The following is a 27,483-nucleotide window of genomic DNA, read 5'->3' as shown; positions in this document are numbered from 1 at the left end:
CTCCAATGTGTTCTGGATGTTATCAGTGTCAAATTTTGTGAATATTGCATGAATGTTCGCGAAGGGCTCCAAAAAAGATAAGTGCCATTTTGTGTAATAATTGGCAATACCGCTTGCATTTTAGAAAACTATTGTTTATTTTTGATAACTTAGTGCATCTGTGCAAATATTGACATTATGGATTTGTTACTCACTTTTTTTTTAATTGAATTTTTGCAATATTTTGTTAGACTACAAGTTAATGAATGCAAAACAGACTAAATGAATGAAAGTTGGCATAAACATAAGAAATGCACAAAAGTTAATGAGACTGAGGGAGTAAAATAATGCAAGAATGAAGAAGCAAAAGTAAGGGATATGGGAGTGAAAGGAATTGTGAATGATGAAACAGAATGACGAGAAGTAAGGTGCAGCTGAATGAGAGGTAGCAAGACTACAGGAGCGACAAAGTGAAATTTCTGGAATGCAAGATCTGAAGAAAGTTGTTCAAAATGAAAAATTAAATGAGAAGTATGCAGAGTGATATTAGACATTTAATGGAAACAAATGAAAGTGTGCAAAAGAATAGAATGAAAGAAAAAGGGTAAAAGAGGTGTCAAATGATTCGAGAATACAGTGTATGGAGATTCCACTGTTAGAGGATTGGTTAATGAGAAAGTCCATAAGATTTGCTGTCTAGGAGGTAGAATGAGCAAGATAATTCACCACTTCCTTTCAAAATGTGAAAGGAGATGGTGAAGAAATGTATAAGCAACTTGAGTTAGTAAACAAGGGAATGATGTTATTATGGGTAATTTAATTATGGCAGTATAGATTGGAATGAAGAGAGCATTTGGAATCTGGAAAATGAATTTCTCAAGTTCTTGAGAGAACTATCTCAGGCAGTATGTAAAGGAATGCATGTGAGGATCGATAGTTTTAAATCTTATTTCATCATAGAGTGTAATTGTTGAGTGAAATTTCGCACTTCCTTTCAGTTGGTGAGGGTGATCACATAGGTTATGGCTAGCCATATGACTTATAAGAAGACCTTCTGTGAGGAAAGTATATATGTGGTAGTGATTATGACAAGCTTAGTAGATAGCTTAGAGTTATACCATGGAATGATGAGTTGAGCAGGAAGGAAATAAATGGTGCTTAGGAACTGACAAAGAAATACATGACAACATCAATAGAGGCTAATGACTTCACATCAATCGCCTTAGTATCCCATAATGCAGCGCACATATATCCTTACGGACATGTATTATGCTATGCATTATGGGAAGGGCCACTACCCAGACTGGTTTTGATCTTTATTGAGGTCTCATCAGTGAGAGCTAGACCCAGTAGTGATACCAAAGTTGAAGTAATGCAGAAGTCATATTTACAATATACACGTACCAAAAGGTGTTGCACCTTATTACTAAAATACTCTGCATTAGAGATAGATGTTTTTTTTTTGAAAGTTTTTTTTTCACTTGGTTATTCTATAAATTTGTTTGCTTTGCTAATTTATTTTTAACAGTATTAATGAAAACTGACTGATAAGAAAATAATAACTATTTATTAATTTATTGCTGATATATCCAGCATTTTCAGAGCACAGAAACATTTTGTTACAGTACTCGAAACAACAATCTGGTATAACAAATGGGACTAGTTTAAACAATTGCAACAGACAACACAAAGACTAAAGTCCTAATTAATGCCTTCTATGTTTGGGGGGGGGGGCAGAGAGAAAGCAGGTATTAATTAGGTCTTAAGATGACTGGCTCCTAAATTGTTGCATATAGACATTGGCCCTTTAGAACACATGCAATTTACAAACGAAAAATACTAGTTGTGGTGGTGGTGGGTGGTAGATGGCATTGATGTAGATGATTGGTAGTAGAGGTTCGGTGTAGTGGTGGAGACAGTTGCATAGTAGGTGTCCTCACGCGATGAGTCTTCTTCAGACTCCTTGGAGGTGTCATCAGGCCTGATATCAAAACTGAAGATGTTAATCTCAGCTCTTTCCTTTATGCAGATGATGTTATACTCTTGAATTATTATTATTATTATTCCATGAACAACTTCATTAGGTCCATACTCGTTGAAGGAGACCCAAAATATTATGCCAATCACTAACCAACATTTACACAATATCTGTCATACTTAGCTTTTGAACTCAATCGATAACATGGTATCTACAACAGACTGGCAACTTATTCTACTCTTTGCCATTCTCCAAGACAAAATCTAACCTTTCAGTAATTTGTATGTCTATCATATCATCCCTTTTTCTGCTATCAGTCAACTACAACTCACAATCTTCACCCTATCCTCATAAGAAGCATTCTATACTCTGGATCCTCTCCACCTCTTCTTCAATCCCAAAGAACCCAGGTGACTAGATCACAGTAGTCCATATGGGCCTTATCAGCTATTTTAGCCTCAGGTATGTTGCATACACTTCAACTATCTGCCAACATCCCCCATATCCTGGGCTTTATCAATTTCCTGATTACAGTTCCATCAGTGTGGTACAAATATAAAATAGTTTCTTGCTATATATTGGATAACTGGAATCGTAATTATATTAGATAGTCTAAATAAATACCTACAAATTATTTTATTTATCACATAATTATAGTTTTTAATGCCAGGACAAAATAAGAAATCCTTTTATACTCATATTTTAAATATGAGAGGGCGAGGTAAGCACGCAAAGACTGATATGCAACGAGTGATGCAAGTTGTTAAAAAAAGAAAAGTACTAGTAGAAAGGAAAGATTGTTTCTCTTTAATAGTGATATTCTAATAATAATAGCAAAACTATTTAATAGTGATATTCTACCATCACTCACATATGGATCAGAAACATGGAACATGACAAGAAAAGAAAAAGAGACTCTCAGAATAACTCAGTGTGCAATAGAACGCAGGATTTGTAACATCAGCAGATTGGAACATGTTAGAAACACGGAACTAAGAAAGAGATCAGGCATAAAAGATGTGGTAACTGCAGTATATGAAAGTAAGATGAGATGGGCAGGTCACATAGACAGACTCAGGGATAACAGATGGACATATAGAATACTCAACTGGCAACCAAGAATAAAGAGAAAACCAGGAAGACCACCTACAAGATGGGAAGATCCACTAGTGAAATCTATGGGTATAACATGGAAGAGAGAGGCTCAAGATCGAGATCGTTGGAGGCATCTTTGTGACCTGCACTCATGGAGAAATCCTGAGTGAAACACGGGTCCATCAAGGTAATCAAAGTAATATGGAATTGAACAGATGAGGATATTATTATTATTTATGCAAGCCAGCATGGATTTGTTAAAGGGCACTTTTGTTTTAGTAATCTGGTTGCCTTTTACAATAGAGTAACGAGCAGTGGATGAGGGTAAGGCATACACTATCATTTTTTTAAATTTTTTTTTTTTGGATTTTTCCATGGCATTTGACATTTGCCACATGACAAGTTGATTTTTAAGTTGCATCATGTTGGTTTGGATATCAGGTTAGTGGATTGGATTGGTGATTTTCTGTGATAGATATCAAAGAGTTGTATATGAAGGAGCAGTATCATTGAGTTGGAAAGTTACAAGTTGAGTTCCACAGGGTTCAGTCCTGAGACCATTGCTGGTCAATCTTTATGTTAATGATATTGTCACAGAATTATAGGAAGATGTTCAGTTGTTTGCAGATAATGTCAAGCTTGTGAGGGTTATTATTAATAGTGCTAATGTTTTGGCTCTTCAGGAGGATTTGAATAAGCTGGAAGGGTGGGCAAAGACATGGGGATGTCAGTTTAATGTAACGAAATGTAAAGTTTTAAAATTTGGGACCTGCAGAAGGGATTTCATGCTCACTTGGTGGAGTTATACTGGAAGAAGTGGAGGAAGCAAAGGATCTTGACCACATCCAGATTTCTGTATTTAGATCTGGTCATCAGGATTTGAAAGGGAGTGAAGTAACTTTGGAAAGGGTGCAGAAATGGATAACAAAAATGAGAGGACTGTACAACATCAGTTATGAGGATAGACTGAGGGCACGCCTACTGCAGAGTTTGGTAGATATTAGGCAAAGGGGGAAATATGATCAAGACATTTAAGCTTTTGAATTTTGAATTATTGTGTTAACACTGAGGAGATTTTTCATATGGCAGAATGAATGGAAAGGAACAAGGACAAAAGTCTATCCCTGGTTGAAGACGGATATGAACATGCAGACAGTGGATGATTTTAAGGAGTGGTATGATGAGACCTTGTGTGCACTAGTCTTGACCTCCCAGGATGAGTCTTGTAACACCATTGAGTTCAGGAAAATAAATAATATTGTTTTAATAATTTATTTTAATAAAAAATTAAAATAAATAAAATATATCCTCGACCATATTGCCTAGAAGAAGCAATGTCATTATTATTATTATCCAGGCCTTTATGGAGTCAAAAGACTCATCATGAGAGGTCGTTTTTGGAAACACAAAGTTTATCATACCACTCCTTGAACTCATTGACTGTTCTTGCTCTTACCACTCAGGCAATGTATTCCATGGTTCAACCACCCTCCACACAAAGAAACCACTCCTCACTCTCTTGCTCACAGGTTCCTTTCATAACTTCCAGGAATTAGCCCCTTGTCATCACTCCTTCCCGCCGTTCCACCAAGTGAAAGAACTCCCCAAAGTCTACCCTGTAACTGCCTCTCAACAGTTTAAAGGTCTCGATTATATCACTTCTCCTTCTTCTATCCACCAAACTCTGCAGTCCACATTCCCTCAGTCGAACCTCGTAACTGACATTGTTATGAGGTTTCAGATAACAAAGATGGTTTCAGTCCTGAAACCATCTTTATTATCTGCCTCTGTACCCTTTCCACAGTTAATTTATCCCCTTTAAATCCTGGGGACCAAATCTGAGAACAATAGTCTAAGTATGGTCTGATCCGGGTCTTATATAACGGAATGATAACTCTTATCTCTGTAGGTCAACGTCCTTCACCATCTTTGCAATATGCACCCTGAATTTCGGTGCATATTGCAAAGAATATGCACCGAAATTCAGGGTCTCTTGTCTCCCCTACTTCCTCCAGTATAGCTCCTCCCATCGATGGATCCCAAACTTCAAACCTTTACATTTTGCTGCATTAAATCGACACATCCATTCATTTGCCCATCTGTCTAGTTTATTCAAATCCTCTTGCAGGGCTGCCACATCTGCACTATTACTGATAACCCATACCAGCTTCACATCATCTGCAAACAACTGAATATCTCCTTGCAAGCCATTGATATAAAGGTTGAACAATACAGGTCCCAGTACTGAGCCCTGTGGAATCCCACTTGTAACATTATGCTTCCTTGATATTGCCCCACCCATACACAACTCTCTGATACCTATCAGACAGCCAATCCTGAATCCATTTAACTAACCTGACATTTAAACCCATGTGCTGCAACTTAAATATCAGCTTATCATGTGGCACCCTGTCAAATGCCTTTGCAAAATCCAAAAAAATGGTAGTATATGCCTTTCCCTCATCAACTACTCTTGTCACTTTATTATAAAAGGCAATCATATTACTAAAGCAAGAGCATCCCCTTAACAAATCCATGTTGATTCTCACAGGTAACATTACCTTCATCTGTCCTTCACTAATTTCTCCAAGACCTTAACAACTACTGATGACATACAAACTGGCCTATAATTAGACACTTCCAGTCTGATACCACCCTTGTGCAGCAGCACTATCTTACTTTCCTTCCATTCCTTGGGTACCTTTCCCACAGCCAGATTTTTATTGAAGAGTCAGGTCAACGGAGCTGTCAGTTCTTTAGCACATTCTCTCAAAACCCGTGGTGAAATACCATCCAGTCCCATAGCACTCAGTATTTGGAACACAGTCTCCTCTTGCACCTCTAAAACCCTGAACCTGCCCTATTCCTCTAGTATTAAAACCTATTTCTCCAGGATGAAATACTCCAATAAAGTGCTCATTGAACAACTCCACTATATCCTTCCTCTGCATCAGTCACTCTAATCCCATTTTTATCCCGCAGTGTCATTCTTCCACAGTCATTTCTCTCCTACTGGCCACGTAGCTAAAAATTCCCTAGGATTTTCTTTGGATCTTAGTGCTAATCTCTTCTCATATTCCAGTTTTTTCTTTCTCACCATACTGGTCGCTCTCCTGGTCTGCATCTTATATTCTTAATATATCTGCCCTCCACCCTTCTCCTTATATCTCTCTCATAATCTCTTTTCAACTGCAGTTCGTGTTTAATATTGTTTGTCATCCACTCTACTCCAAATTGTGTCCTTTTCTTCACTTGTGGAATACAGCTTACTATCACTGCTAACAAATATTCCTTCACAATTTCCCAAGCACTAATGATATCCTGGCCTTCCAATTCTGCCTTCCATGCAACTGCCCCTAGTTGATACCTAAGACTATTATAATCACCTGCCTTATAATTCCACATACATTCCCTTTTCTTTGATACACCTGCATATCTATTCATCTTCCAAGTCAAAATCACATGGTCACTCTCTCCAACTGGTGGGAGAGATGGCATCTCACTTATTATCAGCTCTTCTGACACTATGACCAAATCCAAAACTCTTGAACCTCTTGTTCCCTCTATTACATGTTGCTTAAGACATTTGTCCCTCAAGAATTCTAGAAATTCCATCCCCTTATTACTACATGCATTTTCCTCTTTCCAGTTTATACTGCTGTACTTAAAAACTCCCATAACAATCATTCTTCTTGCACTTGCAAAGCTCAACTGCCTAAACATCTCCTGCTCCCTAGTTTGTAGCAACATCCCACTAAATATCCTGTCTTGGCCACTTCTACCTCACACCATATGCTTTCAAAACAATTAGTGTCACTGCCTTCCAAAGCCTCCACTCTTAGAGGACATAAGTCATCACTTATCATAAGCAGTACTCCACCACATTTTCCTTTCCTATCCTGCTGAAAAATGCTGTACTCTGCCACTTCAATTCCTGTTATTATATCATCCTCATCCTCCATCAGCCACATCTTAGAGATCCCAATCATCTTTGGCCAGGCTGATGCTATCAGTGCCACCAATTCATCTCCTTTATTTCGGATACTCCTGGCATTAGAATAAAGCATAAAAATGTCACTGCTTCTATATCTATCGTTGTCCCCTCTCGACCCCACTGGACTCAGTGTTACCTGATGTCATCCCCCTTCCCCCAAGCACCCATTCCCACAAGAGGCCACCCCTGCTACCATCCACCCTAGGAATTCTAGTTTCCCTGCATTGACACACTGACTTGTTCAGAAAACAGCAATCTCTCCATATGCCTTCGTCCTTCAAATGCAAGCAGTCTCCTGCGTACAGTTTCCTTCTGTCTTCAAATGCCCTCCAAGCATCCTATTCCAATCCTCTCCTCTGACACATTCTGGCTATTATGCTATTCAGTATTACTGCTCTTCTGCTGAGCTCTACCTGGGCAACACACATACAATCTTCCCTCTCTGCATTTTCTTTTGCACAACTTCAAGCAAGAATCTCAGATCTCTTGCCGCCCAATTTACATTGCCTCTCAAGTCAATCGTGCCCACCATCACAATCATTTCATCCAGCCTTTCACCCCCCTCTTAATTGCCATAGCCACATTTTCTATCGTCTCTCCAGGCAAACACACCTCTGACATCCTATCTTGCACACCAGAGATCATCAAGTCTCCATAGGTTACACCTCTTACCACTCTGTTCCTTGATTGCTCACCTGCATCCCTCACTCTCTCTTCTCTAAACCTTTCTCTCTGTGTTTCCCTACTTACCTGCTGTCCTGGCTTCACTCTATCCCTGGTTCCAGCACTCCCTCACATTCGTCTCATTTCCTCTCTCTGACTGTTCTCATTCTCCCCTCTATCATTCCCATAACTCTCTCTCACTCCCTCTCTTCTACCATTTCTATTTTCTCCTCTTCTAGCATTCCCATACCTCTCTCTCTCTCATTCCCTCTCCCCTGCTGTTTCCATTCTATCCTCTTCTATCATTCCCAAAACTCTCTTTCACTCCTACTCTGATTCGCCTTGCATTCATCTCTTCCATTCTCCTAATCTTTCATACTTCTCATCTTGTTCACAAGACATTCCACCTCCTCTTTCAGCTCATCTATCCCTCTCTGCAATGGCGAGTAAGAGTTAGTCACTCTTACTCACCATTCATTCTCCCAATCAAGACTATCTCCAAAAACTTCACAGTCATTCAAGCCTTCCACACTCTCGACTCTTATTTCCTCATTCATATTTTGCTCTTCATTCTCTCCTATCACACTACTTCTGGTATTCATTTCCCGTCCCAGATGAAACTAGGTTGGTTATTGAAATATCTAATGCATTGAATTCCTCCCATTGCCTACATTTTGCACGTATATGCACTCCCCCCTTCTCTCACCCGCCACATGTTGCAAGCATGTGGCACCCTGTCAAGTGCCTTTGCAAAATCCAAAAAAATGGCAGTATGTCATTATTAAATTTTTGTGCTAATTGTATCTAATTGCTTAGTTGACATTTTATTTGTTCTGGAAAAACTTCACTCAAGATAATTATTTTTGTAAAATAGTTTATAAATTAATGAAAATCCTATTTTTTTTTTTTTAAAAAAAAGGGTCCACATGTTCCAAATAAAGTTTTGTTTATTTTTATATTTTCTTTATTTATAATAATAGTTTGAAGAATACTTCACAGATTGCATGAAGGCTTGCACTTTTATGATTATGCTTTATAGAGAATGATACAAAAATCTTCAATCATATCAAGAAACATATATTTGTATAATTAACATCATCTACACGTTCTTTCCTCTTCAACTTTCATGGTTTCCCGAATTGCTCATTACAAATTGAACATTCTGGGAACTTCTTATGTAAATTCTTATATATTTTTATGTTTAGCTATTATACTGCAATTCTGAAATAGTGATACTTTCTCTATAGTTATGCTTCAAAATATGTATAAGTGTGTGCATTGAAATTTCATTTACAAATTTTTTCACAATGGAATTAAAATCGTATTTTGCCTTTGATGTCTAAATTCACTTCCTGGTAACTCCCTCCCCCCCAATTAACTTTTACATCTAACTTATTGAAATAAAGATAACTGCAAGTACAGACAATAACAAGTAATCAGTTTGTTAATATAGATTACCTATTACAATAATTTTAGCTGATCAGTATTCCCTGATCAACTCAGTCCTGAGACCAAGAAAGAAATGAAGGTAGTGGTTGGAATAATCAAATTGAGAAATAGCATGGATATAGATAAGCGAATAATTATTTCATTTCTTGACAGGTAAAATGAGGTTATAGTTTTTGGATATTGAAATTTGAAATGCAAACTGCGAGAAAGGTATGAAATACAAAATGATAAAGTAGATATTTATAATTTAGTTACTGTGAGCAGTTGTGGCAAATAGGGAAGAGGTGTGTGGAGGAGTTGTGATTGGAATACTTCAGAACAAACAAAAATTAAATCAATTGCACATAAGACGTCTCACATAATTTCACCATATATTTTACAATGGTTAAGAAACTATTATTATTGAAATGAGCACTCCACAAATAACAATAATATTATTGTTATATTATTGTGGAGTGTTATTAGTTTTTAGTTATTAGTTTTTTTGTTCATAAAAGGAGAAAGTTGTTCACAAACAACAATGCTGTATCTAAATCTGTAAGCATAATGACATGACATGCATATTTCTTGCACTGTTCCGATATACGAAATAGTGCAAGAAAAAAAAATTAACGTTCAAACCATATTTATTTCAATAAATGTTGCTTGATGTCATTTTTTTTTTCAGAATATTTTAAAATAGTTGTTTTTTAACCAAAGTTTGGTAATTAGTGTGAAAATAATTTTCACAATATTTTCAGTAACACATCATCCAAAGTGAATATATCTCTTGAAAACAACCAAAATGTTTAACACAGTTCATTCTTCTAAACCAATTGGTCATAAAGACTGCAACTCTGCTACAGTTAATGTCATTCTTATATTCATGATGTTGAGTTGGAAAAAATGGCAAGAAAATAATCATGTGCATTTTCTTTTGAAAAAACAAGGAAAAAACATTGTAAATAGCACTTAATAAGAAAGAAAATACTAACTCTTTTTCTTCTTATGATGAGCTGGTATTTTCTTGCAGTACAAAGAAGAAATCACTGCACATTTTAAAAATACTTTTACTGCTAGTTTATATCAAAATGTATGCGTATGATCCTGAAGTGATTTACATTTGTAATAATTGTTGTGTGAACAGTTTTGAAAATAAATTATTTGAAATAGGTGTGTAACCCCCCCCCCTCCCTAGATTACTATAGTAATATTTGGAATTTAAGGGGGAGGGGAGACTACATTTTTTTTTAATGTTTTTTTGCATTCATGTAAACAAAGTTTTTATAGAAAAATATAGCATAGTATTCTCTAAAAGTTTTGAATAATTTTAGCAAAAAATGAAGTAGTCCAGACTTAGAAGTACTTGCTTCAACAGATACAACAATATCATTGCCTTATTTCTTTGGTCAAAATGGTAAAACAAAGTAATAGATTTTGAATACTGTCTGTGAAAATTTTTAAACCAGTAGAAAATTAGTCTTCTTCTTCTTAAGTATTCTGCAAATGAGCAGGTTCTTGTTATATCTCCTCTTTCTTTGTCTTTGCGTATAGCGTCACTTTTTTGTTAATTTTCTATCTTAAATCCTTGTCGTACCAACTAAGCCTGAAATCTCTAACCTATCTCTCTGAGGCTGCTTCTTTATTCGGAACTCTGACAGAATTTATTTATTTTAGCTGCACCAGCCAGAGTCCTAGTTCAGAAGAGTTCTTGTACAAAGAAACCTTCCAAGAGTTTAAGTATTACCTAATCTTATTAAAGTATTAAGTGCCTATAGAAACTTCAACATTGCAGTCATGGCCTAAACTTTCTTTAATTTCTCCTTATTCACAGGTTCGAACTTTAGCGAGTGGTAATTTCAATCTCATGCTCAGACAAACTCAAACTTACATAGAAAAACATGTTTATTAATTATCCAAATTTCATACAATAAACTTTTACATATCAAGGTATGTCATATCTGAATTCTAATTCATTAGCTGAGCTATAAGAAACACATTAATTATCAAAATGCTCTAACTTTACATCTCTAGATTAAATAGGCACATATTCATCATAAAACAGTAATTCAAAATTCTAAGTAAAACTTGCTAACAAAGGTCAATTCACACCCAACTAAGTGCTGCATACTCTCAGGCTTTCAGACTACTCTGAAAGTGAATCAGATTAATGTGTTACTGAGCACTAAAGTCACTTAAAAGTTCTCTTTCTTCTCAATTAGAAATCCATTCTTCTCTCTTTGTCCCAATACTAATCATTACAAGAAATAAGGAATTTACTGTACATTACCACTGTCCCGAGAGGATATCGTGTTTCTTTTCATTCGTCCTTTGTGGTCAGATGTTTTCTGCTTTATCGAGTCGCATTCACGTGGAGTTTATGCTGATTGACACAAATCGCCATTCCTTGCACTTTGCCATATACACGCTCGTCTACTGGATCGATATCGTCATCTCAGTCATCATCGATATCGTCCTTTTTGTGGAACTTATTCCATTGTTTTGCATCGTAAACTTTTACCGATGGTCCTAGTTGGTGTCTGCCGTCAGCTCACGTATAGCATGCCTGACTCCTTCAGCTAGCAACCGGGAAGGAGATTACTTCCGGCGGCGTCGATCGGTCAGCACTCTGCTTGTTCACACGAGAAAACAGGAACAGAAAAAAAACGGGGGCATCACACTTCTGCTCCTTGAAGAGTGCTCATTTCACCGAATGTGAGTTCAGCTCGCCTTCCACGAATGCTTCCGTTGTGCCATTACGTCATCGTAGGCAGCTAGCTAGCAACCTTTGAACCTTTGTTTGCACTTAGATTTACATTCTTACACAGTATAATTTAGACATCAATAATTTTAACAATATAATTCTATTTAGACACACAATTTTCTCCTCGACTTTACTTCTTTCTAAGGTAATTGTAACAGTTTTCTTTTATATTTTTCTTACTTAACTAATAGTGCAAGCATTTCTAGCTCAGAACTTTGTTTCTTGTTAAATCTTGAATAAATGACTTTTTGTTGAAACAGTCCCCATTCAAGATCTAACATTCTTCTCTTACTAGCAAAAACTTTCCTTAAACTCTCTTCTGTTCTGAACATTCTCTTTCAAGGTTGTGTACCCATCTCCATTCAGCATATCATCAGCATTGTTTTCCTTACTCTTCCTCTGGGTCTTTTTCTGTCTATTTTATCTTCTATGGCATCGCTGATGATTCCATTTCCTCTCAGAATATGTCCGATCCAGTTTCCATTTCTTCTTTTTATCCTCTTTAACAGACTTCTTTCTTCTTCTACTCTTTTTAAGACCTCTTCATTAGTTATTTTATGTCCATTTGATTTTTTCCATCCTTCTCCAAATGCACATCTCATAGCTTTCCAAAATCCTAATTTCTTCTTTCTTCATTGTCCAAGTTTCAGCTGAACAGAGGGCAACACTCCACACATAACATTTTATTAATCTTTTCTTTAGGTTTCTGTCCATTTTACTTCTAAATAAATCCCATTTTCTATTAAAGGCATCTCTTCCCATCGCTATTCTTGCTTTTATGTCACTTTTACATCTTTCATCACTGCTAATCACGATATTTAAATGTCTTTACTTGATTCAATTCTTCCCCGCTTATTCTGATATCCATATTTGCCTCTTTCCTTGCTACTTTCATTACCTTTGTTTTTCTTATGTTAATTTTCATTCCATAATTGATACAGGGCTCCAGTAATCTGTTCAACAGATGTAGTCCTGTTTCAGTATTTGATAATAATGCCTTGTCATCTGCATATCTTATTGCAAATATCTGTCTACCTCCAATCTTTATTCCTTCTTCCGAATTCTCCAGTGCTTCTTTTAATATTGCTTCGGAATACATGTTAAACAAAATGACAAAGAAAAGCCTCGTCTGATGATACCTGGTTCTGTTGTCCCATATATATATATATATATATATATATATATATATATATATATATATGTGGCACCATGGCAGTTTGTCCCATATATAGTGAAATAATTAGCCTTCTGTCTTTCCAATCTATACCAATCTTTTCCATTACTTCCACCATCTTATCCCAGTTCCAGACTTCTTTCACTTATTATTCTTAACAGTCCAATCGCATCTCTTGTTCCCCTACCCTTTCTGAAACCAAACCGATCTTCTGCAAGAAATTCTTCCACCTTAGATGCAGTTCTCTATGTTAGACTTCTCATAAGTATTTTTGATGTATGGAAAATGAGGCTTATTGTTCTAAAATCCTTGCAGTTCACTGCATTACTTTTTCTTTGGTATAGGTATAAATATTAAGATCATAAAATTTTTCGCTCCATTGTTATAAATTAAAATTATTATTTTGGTTATTTCTTCAATTCCTTTCTTCTGAAGTTGTTTCAGGAATTCTGCAGGTATTTTGGTTTCATCTATTTCTTCTGCCTTTCCACATTTTAGTTCTTTAATGGCCATTTCTATCTGTCTTCAAAAATCTCTGGGCCTAGATCATCTTCATTTACCTTCTTTATATCTTCTAATGACAACTCATTTGATCTATTTTCCTTGTCATAGAGTACTTATTTATAATTCAGTTCCAAGAGCAGAAGGGGGTGCAATTAAAAATCTTCATAATTAGCATAAATTTTGAATCAGTCTGTATAGGATATATGACTCAATACTTGCATAGGATATAAGTTATTGAGTCATGATCTACCTCTCACAAAATCTTGCAGCCTCCCCAATATAGTATCCTATTCCAATGTACATATTCTTCAATTTTTCCCTTACCCAAATTCTCCACTTCTGAGATTCTGATTGATCACTAATTTGCTCTCTTGGAACTTCCTTTAGGTAATGGAACTATTCCATGCTCTTTGGACAAAGCTGAGACTTAAACAATACTGGTCAAAGGCGCTGCCATTTCCCTGTGATCTTCTTGATGAACTATAGGTACATAGGTTGTTACAGGTATTCAACATGAAGGTTCTGTAATAGCATATGTATAATTCATCTGTCTATTTCCACATCAGCCTTGGTCCCTTGTTGCTGCATTATCTCAATGGATGACATACTCTTGCAAAGGGAGCGCTTTGTAAATCAACTTATTCATCTCCTTCAGCTACCCCCCCCCCCCCTATCAATAGCATTTGTTGAAACTATTTTACGATATACTGGAACACACTCTTTGGGGTTACCTTTGGCTTGCACAGCTGATTTCCTCTCATACTCTGATTTTGCCTTCTTAGAAAGGTAATCACATACCTCCTGATCACCTCTCTCTCTCTCTTTGAATTCCATCAAAAAATTTTTCTTTTGCTATTGCTTAATGATGCTATTCATTCATTTAACTCACACTTGATACCTGACCCTAGATACAGTCTGCCATGACTTCCTTCAAACACTTTACCACCTCCCATGTACTATCAACATCCAATCCTTCAGTTCCTTATGTCACAGCATTACTCCAAGCAGTCTCCTGAGTTTTTCATACTTATCAGCTCTGTAATTCCACATATATACCCCCTTCATAACTGAAAATTCCACATATTTATCCACTGCCCAAGGTCAAGGCTGCATGATCACTCTCTTGGCAACAATATGGTCATCCTGGTTAGACTAATCCTCTGAATGTAATTATTAGATCTAGCACTCACAAACACTTTGTACCTTCTATTATATGCTACCTCAGGTAATTATTCCTTTGTAACTGCATAAATTCCATTTCTTTCCCCACAGTCGTTTCTTCCTTCCGATCTATGTTCTTCCCATAGTTGAAGTCCTCCATAATAATAATTACTTGCCCCCATTCAATGAACTTATTTGCTGATGCATAGCATCCACATCCTTTGCAATCAATTGTATTTTTTTGCTGTTGACTTCTATCGCAACAAGTGGCCTGGAACACATTATTTTCACTGATCTACACTGAACTCTTTTTGGCTGCAGCTATTATCAGCAATACCCATACCCTATCCTTTTCATTCTATCCTTCCTGAAAATACTATGCCTTTCACATTCTATCCCACTACTATATCATCTGTCAGCCATATCTCACTAATGTCAATAACTTTTGGCCATGAAGAATCAACTAATACTAAAAAAACTCCTCTCTCTTTTTCTGAATTCTCCCAGTATTAGTGTACATAAAGTGCAATAGCCACACAGGTCTGCAGCTATCCTTATGCTATATGCTTTCCTTTTGTGATCTATTAGAGCAGCACTAACATAGGCATTTTATGTATGTTCTCACACTCACTGACATTTGTACACTAACATGAAATGCTCAACTGCTTTTCTATAATAGTTCTAGTTGCTTTGATTTTGCACCTCCAATCTACTCCATTTAACAGTGCCTTTTCCAGATTCTGAACACCAAATCTGTTCAAATGCAAACTATCTGCAAAACTTACACATTGATTCATTCAAAATCATGACCCTCCTCAGCTCATCTCTGTCATCTGTGGCAACAGACTCACTTTTTATACCTTCAGTAACTCTCTTTCTTCCCCATGTCATGCTTGTCTATCTTCAAATCATTCACTGCTACCAAAACTCTCACCCTATCCTTCTACATCCTAATAGCTTTGCTAATATTATTAACCTCTGCATCCAAAAAGCATGATTTTGTCACATACTCTTAGCACTCCTCTTATCGTGAAATCACCATACAAAACACACTCCCCCCCCCTTTACTTTCCCTTTCTTGCTTAGTTGAGCATAAATTTCTTTTTTCTCACACCTCTTCCTTCTGCTCTGCCTTATGCTTCATCCTGCAAAGGATTATGTAAGTGCTCTCTCTCTCTCATTATGGCCAACTCTTCATTCTTCACATTTTTCTTACTACTATTCTTATCACTTTTATCTTCTCTCTCAATCTTATTCTCCATCACTCACATTTTTGTACCTATTCCGTATTAGGTTGGTCGTTTGGTAGAGCCTCTGCTACTAATGGCTCATGCAAAAAGTTAAGCAAGTTTGAGCGCAGTTCGTAGTTGGAAGGGGAGCAATCATTCAATGCTGTTGGCACACTGTCCTTGGAGGTGTCATATAATAATAACATCTACCACTTCAACTTCTCAATCCAATCATCATGATAACTCATAGCACACTATCTTGCCCCTTTTTCAAAGAAGGTACTTGAAGGAGTCCCTCAGGTTAAATTCATTGAATTAGGATGTTATAGGCATCGTTGTTCTACTTCACATTGGTGGCATGTGTCATGCTGTGAAACATACCATACAAAATAACTTCTTATTTTCCTGACCTACATGGAGTCATGACTCATCATGATAAATCAACACTAGTCAACACAAAATCTATCATACCACTCTGAACTCATCCATAGTGTGCATGTTCACTACCCTCTCAGGTAATACATTACAAGCTACTACCACTCTCCTTGCAAAAAAACTTCCTTACCATATGAAAAATCTCTGTTAATATGATAACCCTTCTACAGCTTGAATGTCTTGATCATATCCCACCCACCTTTGTATTTTATCCACCAAACTCTAGTCTACAAGCCCTCAGTATATCCTCATAATCAACATTGTACATTTCTGATTTAATTTTTGTTATCCATCTCTGCACCTTGTCCAAGGTTACCTCATTCCCTTCAATTCTCCATGACCACATCTGAACACAGAAATCCAGATGTGATCTGATCAAAGCTTATACAATGAGATCAACACGCTTATCTCTCATGGTCATTGTTCTCTTCAGCATTGTTGCAGTTCTCTAAGATGTCTTCATAACCTTAGCAATATGTCCTTGGAGCTTCAAATCTATATCCACAATCACCCTGAGATCCCTTGCTTCCTCCACTTCTTTCAATATAACTCCACCAAGTGAGTATGAAGCATCCCATCTAGGGATCACAAAATTTAAAACTCTACATTTAGTTATATTAAACTGGCATCCCCATTCCAGCTTTTTCAAATCCTCTTGATGAGCCAAAACATCAGCACTGTTACTAATAACCCTCCCAAGCTTCACATTATCTGCAAACAACTGAACATTTCCCTGTAGTCTAGTGACAATATCATTGACATAAAGATTGAACAGCAGTTGTCCCAGGACTGAACCCTGTGGAACTCCACTTGTAACTTTCCAACTCCATGAATACTGCTCCCTCATATACAACTCTTTGATATCTATCAGAGAAAATCCAATCCGCTCACCTGATATCCAAACCCACATGATGCAACTTAAAAATCAATTTGTTATGTGGCAAATACAAATGCCATGGAAAAAAACCAAAAAAAAAAAAAAAGACAGTGTATGCCTTACCTTCATCCACTGCTCTTCTTATTGTATTGTAAAAGGCAACCAGATTACTCAAACAAGAGTGCCCTTTAACAAATCCATGCTGGCTTACATAAATAATAATATCCTCATCTGTCCAATTCCATATTGGAGTCCTTTCCAATTTCTTCAAAATCTCAACTATAGAAGAAATATGATGTAGTTTGATACTTCTATTCTCACACTATCCTTATGCAATGGTACTAATCTTACCCTCCTTCCACTTTCCAGGAACTTGCCCTATTGCAAGACTTGGATTAAACAGCCAAGTTAATGGCACAGTCAGTTCCATAGCACATTCCCTTAAAACATGTGAAATTCCATCTAATTCCCCTATTCAGTATTCAGAATATATTCACTTCTATCACTTGTCATCGTCCTTCTAGGAATAAAGCCTGTAGTACTAGGATTGAACACTAATAAAGTGATCAATAAATAGCTCAATTATATCATGTGTTTTGATTGCCCTATTCCCATCTCCACCCAGTAAGATAATCCATTCACTATCATTTTTCCTTCTACTCACCCCATAGTGAAAAAACTTTTTGGATTGCAGTGGTAGTCCTCCTCTCATATTTTAATGTTTCTCTTTTTACAATACTAGTCACTTTCCTAGCTGGAGCGTTATATTCCTCATGCAACTGTTCTCCACCTGTCTCTGTATATGCCTTCATTGATCTCTTTTCTTCTATTATTCTCCTTTTATTCCTCGTCATCCATTTGACTCCAGGTTGCTTTATCTTCTTCACTCAAAGTATACAATCTGTCATTGCAGTCAACATTTTTTTTAATTATCTCCCATGCACCAATGACCTCTCTTCTTCAAATTCTTTCATCCAGTGTACTGCTGAAAGCTTGTTTCCAAGTCTGTGATAGTTGCCTTCCTTATAATTCCACATAAATTCCTTATTTTGGTACCTCACATGCCTGTTCATCCTCCAAGTCAGGACTACATGGTCACTAGTTGTATGGACCAAGTACTAAGCCTTACTACCCATATCGAGGCAGGCAGGCTTTCAGAGATGTTTGAAAACTTCTGTTGTGTTTGTTGACTTTACTGCCACATACAACATAGTATGGAAAGAGCAGTTGCTATACAAGCTGATACAAATCATGCCAATCCATCATATGACTTATTGGTAACATGCTTTCTGAAAGGTACTGGGAAACAAAATGAGCAAACTGAGAAAGCTGAACAATGGGCTCCAGCAGGGCTCAGTATTAGCACCAATTTTATTCAGCTTATATTGTACATCTGATCTACTGACAACTAGGTCAAGAAAATCTACTTATGCTGATGATATAGCCCTCAGCCACCCAACATAAGAACATCAAAGTAACTGAAGATATTCTCACAAATGACCTTAGAATCATTGGGGAATACTTTCATAAATGGAGACTAATGGCAAACCTTAATAAGACCAAAGTTAGCTCTTTCCACCTAAACACTATATTGGCAAATAGGAAACTTCAGGTCAACTTTAACAACACAATACTGTGATACCAAGATTTCCCTAAATATCTGGATATTACCTTGGATAGAACACTATCTTTCAAAAGACATCTGGAGAATCTCTCTTTTTTAAAGATTAGAACCGGTCATAATATCATACAAAAGTGTGTGATTCTATATGGGATTGTACTGCTACCACACTGCAATGCTCCATGCTGGGCCTAGTTCACTCTGCAGCAGAATATTGTTCACCACTATGGCTGAACAGTCCTCATATCAAGAAAATTGATGTACAAATAAATTCAGCGATGAGAACAATAACAAGCTGTGTCAAATCCACTCCCCCTCTGCTGGCTTCCAACTTTGAGTAACATTGAACCACTGAACTTGCACAGACAAGATGCTCTCATAAAAGAGTATAGAAAAATAAATAGCAAACTCCTTTTACCAGTACATGAAGACTTCCACCATTTAAGTATAAATTGCCTTAAATCCCAATGGCTTCCACTAATATTGGCTGAAGAACTAGTAAATAGTGATTTCAATGTTAATTCAAAATGGCTAGAGACTAATGGAAAGAAAAATCGCCACCAGACTTAGTATATCTTTTCCAACCAAAATCCGAAAGGGATTGCGCTTTCACATCACCTATGGAAAAGTTTAAATAGGACATGTGTACTGCGCAGATAGCTTGTGCAAGTGGAGAAGATCACCCATACCCAAATATGAATGTGGTACTTTAAACCAAACCATCCAGCACATTATGGAGGACTGCAGCATAAGAGCTTACCATGGTAACCTGAGACTTTATTGAGGCAGATCCTTCATCCCTTGAAATGGCTAGCTGGACTAGCTTTAAAATTTTAGCGACTTTTTTTACCTGTTGTTTGTATATGTATATGTTCTGTTTCATTAATACTGTCTGCACAAATATGTATTTATATATTTTGATGTGATATGTCTTTTTTTCTTTTATGCGATATGCAAAATAAATAAAATAAATACATGGTCACCAGTGAGGGGCAAGTATATCATCTCAGTCACAATCAGATTCTCTTATGCTATGACCAAATCCGAAACTTTGATCCTCAAGTTCCTTCGACCACATGCTGCCTAAGACAGTTGTCCCTAAAGAAATCCAACAATTTAGTTCTCTTATTACTGCACGCTGTCTCCTCTCCCCCAGTTTATATCCCTATAGTTGAAGTCCACCATAATGATCACTTGCTTTGAACTTGCTAAAGTAATTTGCCTAAACATTTCTTGCTCATCACTATCTATATTCCCTAGTCTGTAGCAACAACCACTAAATAACTTGTCTTATAAACATCTGTCTCACACCATATACTCTAAAAGCCATTAGTGTCATTTCCACTGAAAGCAAAATTCATCTCTTATGATTAACACTCCACTACCACATTTAACTTTCCTATCTTGCCAAAATGTGCTACTCTGATTTTTATTCATGTTAGAACATCCTCCTCAGTTAACCAAGTTTCACTGATACGAACAATTGGAGAGAATGAGTCAATGCCACAAACTCATTCCCTTTATTCATATTTATGAATTTAGGGACATAAAACACACATGTTGAAAAGATTATTTTACTGATTAATAATAAAATAATAACTTGATGTTTCGACCCCTGTATTGAGGTCATCATCAGAAGGATACATGTGTTAAGAACCAACCAAGCTACATGCTGTTGCACTCTATACAGGTAATTACATCTACGTTGTTAACTAATCTTTTTTCTTAGCCTGCCCTCTAGTGATTAAAAAAAAAAACCTACAATAAACTCCGCTAAAGTCATCACGTACTAGGATTCTTCTGGAATCATACAGTTCATATTGTTATATTACGATTATCTTCTGGATTAGTACAGTAAGGTTGCTATTGAATGTTCAGGATTAAAAAAAAAAAACACTTCACCAAGTCTTCTTGTATTGAGATTTTTCTTTGTGGTTGCTATGAAGGTAGCAGATGGGTCCTCCACATTATTCTTGCAATGGTTAGACCATCATTTTTATTCAGATTCGGATCATGTTTGAGCATTTCACATACATCCTTGAATTTCCACTCGAACCAGGTTTTGGTGCAGTGTAGGGACTTGGTACCTTTCCAATCAATTCTGTGGTATGTTTGGAGTGCGTGGTCAGAAAGGCCGGTTTTACCAAAATGGAGATATTTTGTGTGTCATTTGTGTTCATCCTTCCTGACTGGGATGGTTCGCCCTGTTTCCCCTATGTATGGTATGTTACACGTGCATTGTATTTTGTAAACCCCTGGGTGGGCTAGGTGTGGCAGATGATCCTTGGAAGAACTGAGTAGGTGTCTTAATTTTTTGGGGGGTTTAGAGGTGGTTTTGATGTTGTATTTGTGTAGTGTTCTGTCTATTTTTTCGAAAATGCCTCTAACATATGGTATAGCAATAGCATTCTTGAAATCTTTTTTGTTATTAGTGGTATTTTTGTGGAGGATCTTGTGAATGGTTTTTATACTGTATGCATTATTTATAAAGGTATGTTTGGTCTCATATTCATAGTTAAGAGCTTGTTTATTTGAACAAATAGTTTGAGCTCTATGTTTAAGGGTGCTTATGACCCCTAGTTTTTGTGTTGAGTGGTGATAAGAAGTTTTGTGAATGTAGTGGCCTGTGTGTGTGTAGGTTTGCGGTAAACTGAGAAGGAAAGACAGCCTGAAGGAAGACGTGTGACAAGTGTGTCTAGGAACGGAAAAGAGTTGTTTTTTTTCTATTTCAATGGTGAATTGGATGTATTTGTGTTGTTTGTTCAAGTGGCTAAGGAATGTATTTAGTGCTTCGCGGCCGTGGAGCCAAATGGCGAAAATATCGTCGACGTATCTGAGCCAAATTTTGGATTTTAGGCAAGCCAACTCTAGAGCTCATTGCTCAAAGTCTTCCATATAAAAGTTTGCTATTGGGGGGGGGGGGGGATGAGCCAATGACTGTACCCTCTTTTTGAAGGTAAAAATTGTTTTGCCACACGAAATATCCGGAGTGGAGTACTTGGACAAAGAGGGCCGTGATGTCATGTGGAAATATGTTCTATAAGAGCAAGATAGTATCATTGATTGAGACATTGGTGAAAAGGGGAGTTATGTCAAAGCTGACTAATAGACCTTGGTCGTTGAGTGTAATGTTTTTAATTTTGTTTATGAAATGTGTATTTTTTATGTAGGAAGGTGAATGACCAACCAATTCCTTGAGTGTGGCTGCTAATTTTTTGGCTAAGTGGTAATTCGGGCTGTCGATTCCTTCCACAATTGGACGTAACGGTGTGTCTGTTTTGTGTACTTTTGGCAGGCCATAAATTCTGGGCGTGCGGGCATACTGCAGTATTAATTTTTTAATTGTTTCTTCCAGCCATGTGTTAACTGATTTAAGTAGTTCAGTAGTTTTCTTTTTGTTGCATTGCGTCGCGCTGTAATTTACCATTTGGTGGGTGTTGTGGTCCGATACCAAATGGGTCATTTTTTCTAAGTAGGTTGTCCGATTTAAAACAACAGTGGCATTTCCTTTATCTGCTTTTGTGATAATAATGTCACGGTTATTTTTTAGGGATTTGAGGGCCAGTTTTTCAGCTTTGTTTAGGTTGCTGCTTAATTTTTTGGTTGAATTTAGTAAACAGGCAGTTTCCATCAGTATTTTGTCAGCTAAATTGGCGGGGAGGGATCTTAAACCTTTCCCTAGTATCGAGAGTTTACCTTGGGTGAGGTTGTAATCCAATTGGTTGATAACCAGACAGTGGTCCAATGGTGGTTGGTTGCTCCTAAATGCGTTTGTGGGTGATTGGCAGCTCCTTTCATTATGGCATCGTAATTGTCTTGTGCTTTCCTGTAGTTTTAATGCTTGAAACTTTGTTATTAATTGTTCTTTGTTTTTGAGTAATAGATGTTTGGCCAAGTCATTTGTAATCTTGTCCAGAATCTCCCAAATTTCTGGATTAACGTAACTGGATAGCTCAAATTTTAGTTGTAACACTTTCGCTTGGGTAAATGCTAAGTTCTTTCATGCCTCATGGATCTGTTCTCTTAACAACGCTTTTTCTAGCCTAGCATAGATACAAAGCGCTTTAGCTGATGTAAATTTCTTCTTTAGTTTAATGCAGTTGAGACAGCAACTTAATACCCAATTTGATGGTCTCATGAATATGAGCTTGGCCTTATTTTAGAAAGGGTAGTCAGGATAGAGGAGGGGGCATGCTGCTAATATATTACCTTGATATGATAAAAATGAATTAAGAAGAAGGGCTATAATGGCAAATGATTCAATGCATAGGCTGTATAGAAGGAATGGATATGAGTTTTTGGATGTGCGGAGGGAGTATGAGGAAAGATTAGATTTGTATAAGAGGGATGGCCTACAACTGAATGCGTTTGGTATCAGGAGTCTCGAAAAACTAATAAACAGTATGAGACTTAACATGGAGAGTCAGGAAAACTATATTATAATGAGAGGAATGGTGATAATTTGAGTGCAAGAACAACAGTGTAATTGTGGTAATGACAGGAATGGGCATTATCATGGAAATGATTAGGAGAGAACAGTTTCGACTTTGTGTTTGTCTGGTTCGAACCCATCAAACATGTGCAAAGATGTCTGCATATAAGGCACTAGAGAAGAATACATATCTCCAAGTTATCCAACTGTGTCAATGCAGACTGCAGACAAGAGTATACAAAAGAGCTTGCAGGTAGATTATTATGTCTTTACATGAATGCTAGGAGTATTAGAAACAAAGAGGTAGTTTGTTGCCTTGGTTAATATGTTGACCTCAGATTGTAGGCATTAGTGAGATCTAGCTATCAGAATCAGATATACTAACTGGTATTGAGTGTAAAGGGTACAGTATTTTTTAGAAAGGGTAGTCAGGATAGAGGAGGGGGCATGCTGCTAATGATATTGGATGACTTGAATCCAGTTAGTGTTAAGACCTATGATTTTAGTACTAGTAACAATATTTCATGAGGAAGTGAATTGGAAACCATCTGGTGTGAGGCAGAATCTAACAAGATCATTTACATAATAGGATGTTGTTACAGACCTGGTGAATCATTTGCTAGTGATGAAGAAATGCATTACCAAATAGAGATGATGGTCACGAAAAGAGTAATCATAACAGGAGACTCATCGAAATGCTGATTGGGTAGTAGTAAAATCTCGTGAGAAGAATTAAATTGAATTTATTGAGCTGTTGCGAGACTATTTCCTCAAGCAGCATGTGACAGAAGGAACTCAAGGTCAAAGAGTGTTAGATTTGATTATAGTATCAGAAGGAGTTTCAGTTAAAGATGCAACTCTTCTGCCTTCGGTTGGGTAATGATCATGTGTTACTCACTCTGGAAGCGACTAAGTTTATGAATGTTCCATTCAGAAAAGGTTACATGCTGAACTACAAAGTGGGAAATTATGACCAACTGAGGAGTATTGGTTACTGGATGGCAAGCATTTAAAAAATACTTAAATAATGCACATAATGTAAGAAATGAATGATGTGGAAGGAATACCGTATGCATAAGGATAATGTCCATTATGAAAATTATAAGCAGCAAGCTAGAATAGTCACAACTGTTGTACTGAAAGCTAAGTCTGAGTATAAGAAATTGGCTCTGCAAGCTAAACACAACCCAAGAATTTTATCGATATGCTATAAGTAAAAGAAAGAATGAATGGGAAAGAATAATTCTTCTGAATGCAGATGGTGTGAGGGTGACAAATGCAGAAGAGGTTGTTCAACTAATGAGGGCGTATTTTGCTAAAAGCTATCAACCTGGTATGCAACATTGACTTCAGTGCTATCTTCACTGAATGAAGAAACTCGTGTATGAAAAGGGGATATTAGAGCTGTCGCTCAAACTGAATAAGAATTCATCAATAGGAACCGATGGGATATCAGTGCTGGTGCTAAAAGAGTGTTCAGCTGAACTGACTATTCCTTTGACCAGGCTATATAACTTGAGTCTCAGAACAGGGAAGATTCTGCAGGAATGGAAAGAATGTATTGTAATCCCATTGTACAAGGCTGATATAAAGACCGATGTATCCAACTATTGACCAATCAGTATCTCAAGAGTGATGAAGATTTGGAAAAAATTGGTTAGGGCTCGCATTAAAAATTGGGGTGACAGTGAATCTCTACTTGGCAATGAACAGCATGGGTTTACTAAGGGATGGTCATGTTTTAGCAACTTGCTCACATTTTATAATAATGTTACTATTGAATTAGACAAAGGGAATGGACATACATTGATAATTTTGGATTTTGCTAAGGCTTTTGACAGAATATGGTATGGAAGACTATTGCATAAATTTGATAATATGCATTTGGATTAGAAAATATTAATGTAGATAAGAGGATGGCTGATGACATATCAAAAAGTGGTATACAGTGGATGTGAGTCTGCAAGATTTAAGGTAACTAGTGGCGTACCACAAGGATCAGTTTGTTCCACTGTTATTTAATCTGTACATTAATAGTACTGGGAAGGATTTGACAGGTGACACACAACTATTTGCTGATGATGCCAAGATCGGGTGCTGATGCAGTACTTGCAGAATGATTTGAACAGGCTGGAATTGTTGGCATGGGAAAATTGATGTCAGTGAATGCAAAGCCATGCACTTTGATGTGATTAGATATCCAATGTCGTATTATTTTTGGGATTATGCTAGAATAAACTGGTCAGGCTAGGGATCTTGGAGTGTTAGTAGATAGCAAGATGAATTTCAGGGGCTATGTAGCAAAGATTGCAAATACAACTGAAAAGATAACTGCAATGCTGAAACGAACTTTCACATGTAAAGATAAAGATGTCATTTTGTCTCTTTATAAGGCCTTGATAAGACCTCATTTGGACTGCTATGCTCAGGTCTAGTCTCTTGGTTTCCATTATGATTCTGATACAGTGGAGAGAGTGCAAAGGAGAGTGTTTAAAATATCAGGATTGTGGAATACTGATGAAGATAAATTGAGAATTGTAGACTGCAGACACTAGCAAACAGAAGAAAGAGGTGATATGATTGAGACTTACAAACTTCTGAAACGGTCATACAGGATTTCATTTGATGTAATTTTTCATTTTATAGAGTGGGGAAAGGACGAGAGGAAATTTCCTTGGAAGCTGAGAAGGAATGCCACTAAGAAGGGGATGAGGGCTAGATTTTTCTCTCATAGTGTAGTACATGATTGGAATGGATTGTCATTGGATGTTGTGTGTGCAAGCAGTATGAATGAATTCAAGAAGTATGATAGCTGGTGCGTGTAGTATGTGGCCTTCCTAAACGAATTTCTGACTCCCTGGAGGTCTCTTTTAATAATCTATGTCTAATATAATTTATAAGCAGTGTCACTTTTTATTTTCATTTAAAAAAAAAAAAACTTTTGAGAACATTCTAATAGAGGAGCTTCTACCAGACACCAATTTAGTACACATCTGCAAGATTGCTGAATTAAATTGAAAAACTGCTATGACAAAGTTTATACGAAAATAGCAACAAAAAAGACAAAGACCAAGAAAATAAGTAGAAGCATTGAAAACATCATTTGCATCCTGAAGAGGGAAACTATAAAATATGTTAAACATTTAAGCTACTTAGACAATTTTTTGTGAAGAAAGGGTAGAAGAGAGTAAATTGAATATATTATATGGAATTAGAGTTATTAGTCAAAGCACTAAACTAGCTGTATATAAGGCAGCGTTTAAACCAATTTTAACTCATAGATCTGAGAGCTTAGTCAGAAATAGAACAACTGATCAAAGACAGTTGATCACAGACATGAGATTTCTGAAAATAATTAGGGGAGTGAACAGTATTTATCAATTGCAGAATCATATTAAAAAATGAATGATGATTGATTAGGAAAGCACTTGCAATTGTTAGCGTTCAAGAATTTGTGAACAGAACTAATCTCAGGTAGTATGGTCACTTAAATAGACTGGGAAAGGAGAGGTTACCAAAATAGATGATTTTCTGCCAGAAAGATCTAGAGGAAGACTGAAATATAAAATCTGAAGGTAATGGAGTCCAGCTGAATAACTTTCTAATTTGGAAGAAAGCTGTTGTTAGAAAATTATGTAAACTTTCCATATATGATATTACTATCACAGTATTCTGTATACCCACTGAGAAGGCATATCAGGGATTTCAAAATAAATATTTGCAATCCTTGTTGGCCAAGTGGTTTGCATATCTGATAATTAATCAGAATAGCAAATTGTCTTGTCTGACCATTCAAAACTGAAATTTGTGTGTTTTTTCATAGTGTTGAACAATTTTTCATTTAAAGTTATAAATTAACATTTGAAAAGGAAAAGTCATGAACACTTTTTTTTCATACAGTAGCATACAAAGTAGAAGTGTGTAGTTGACAGATGGGAAAGAGGAGATATGAGAGAAACGATGTATGAAAGGGATTTTACAAAATTGACTCAGAAGACTTTTTGTCAGGACATGGCAGGAGGTGAGAGAACAAGATGTTATCCCTGGAAATTTTGTAAGACTAGCTTTTTGTTTTAGAAGAGCAGCATGGGTTGTAATAGATGATTGCGAGTGATTTATTGGTGGATGAGTTCAGAGAGAAACATAAAG

The 27,483-nt window shown here is 36.6% G+C and overlaps 1 protein-coding gene across 4 annotated transcripts in view; it reads left to right on the top strand.

Moving 5' to 3' along the window:
* Cc2d2a (Coiled-coil and C2 domain containing 2A) overlaps window positions 1-27,483 on the top strand; it is a 518,960-nt gene that overhangs the window by 465,072 nt on the left and 26,405 nt on the right. The gene's annotated exons all lie outside the window — the stretch shown is intronic.

Source organism: Typopeltis vanoorti, chromosome 12 (assembly GCF_054136105.1).
Source record: "Typopeltis vanoorti isolate ZY-2024b chromosome 12, IOZ_Tvanoo_1.0, whole genome shotgun sequence".
NCBI classification, from domain to species: domain Eukaryota; kingdom Metazoa; phylum Arthropoda; class Arachnida; order Uropygi; family Thelyphonidae; genus Typopeltis; species Typopeltis vanoorti.
This window is presented reverse-complemented; position numbering and strand designations above follow the sequence as displayed.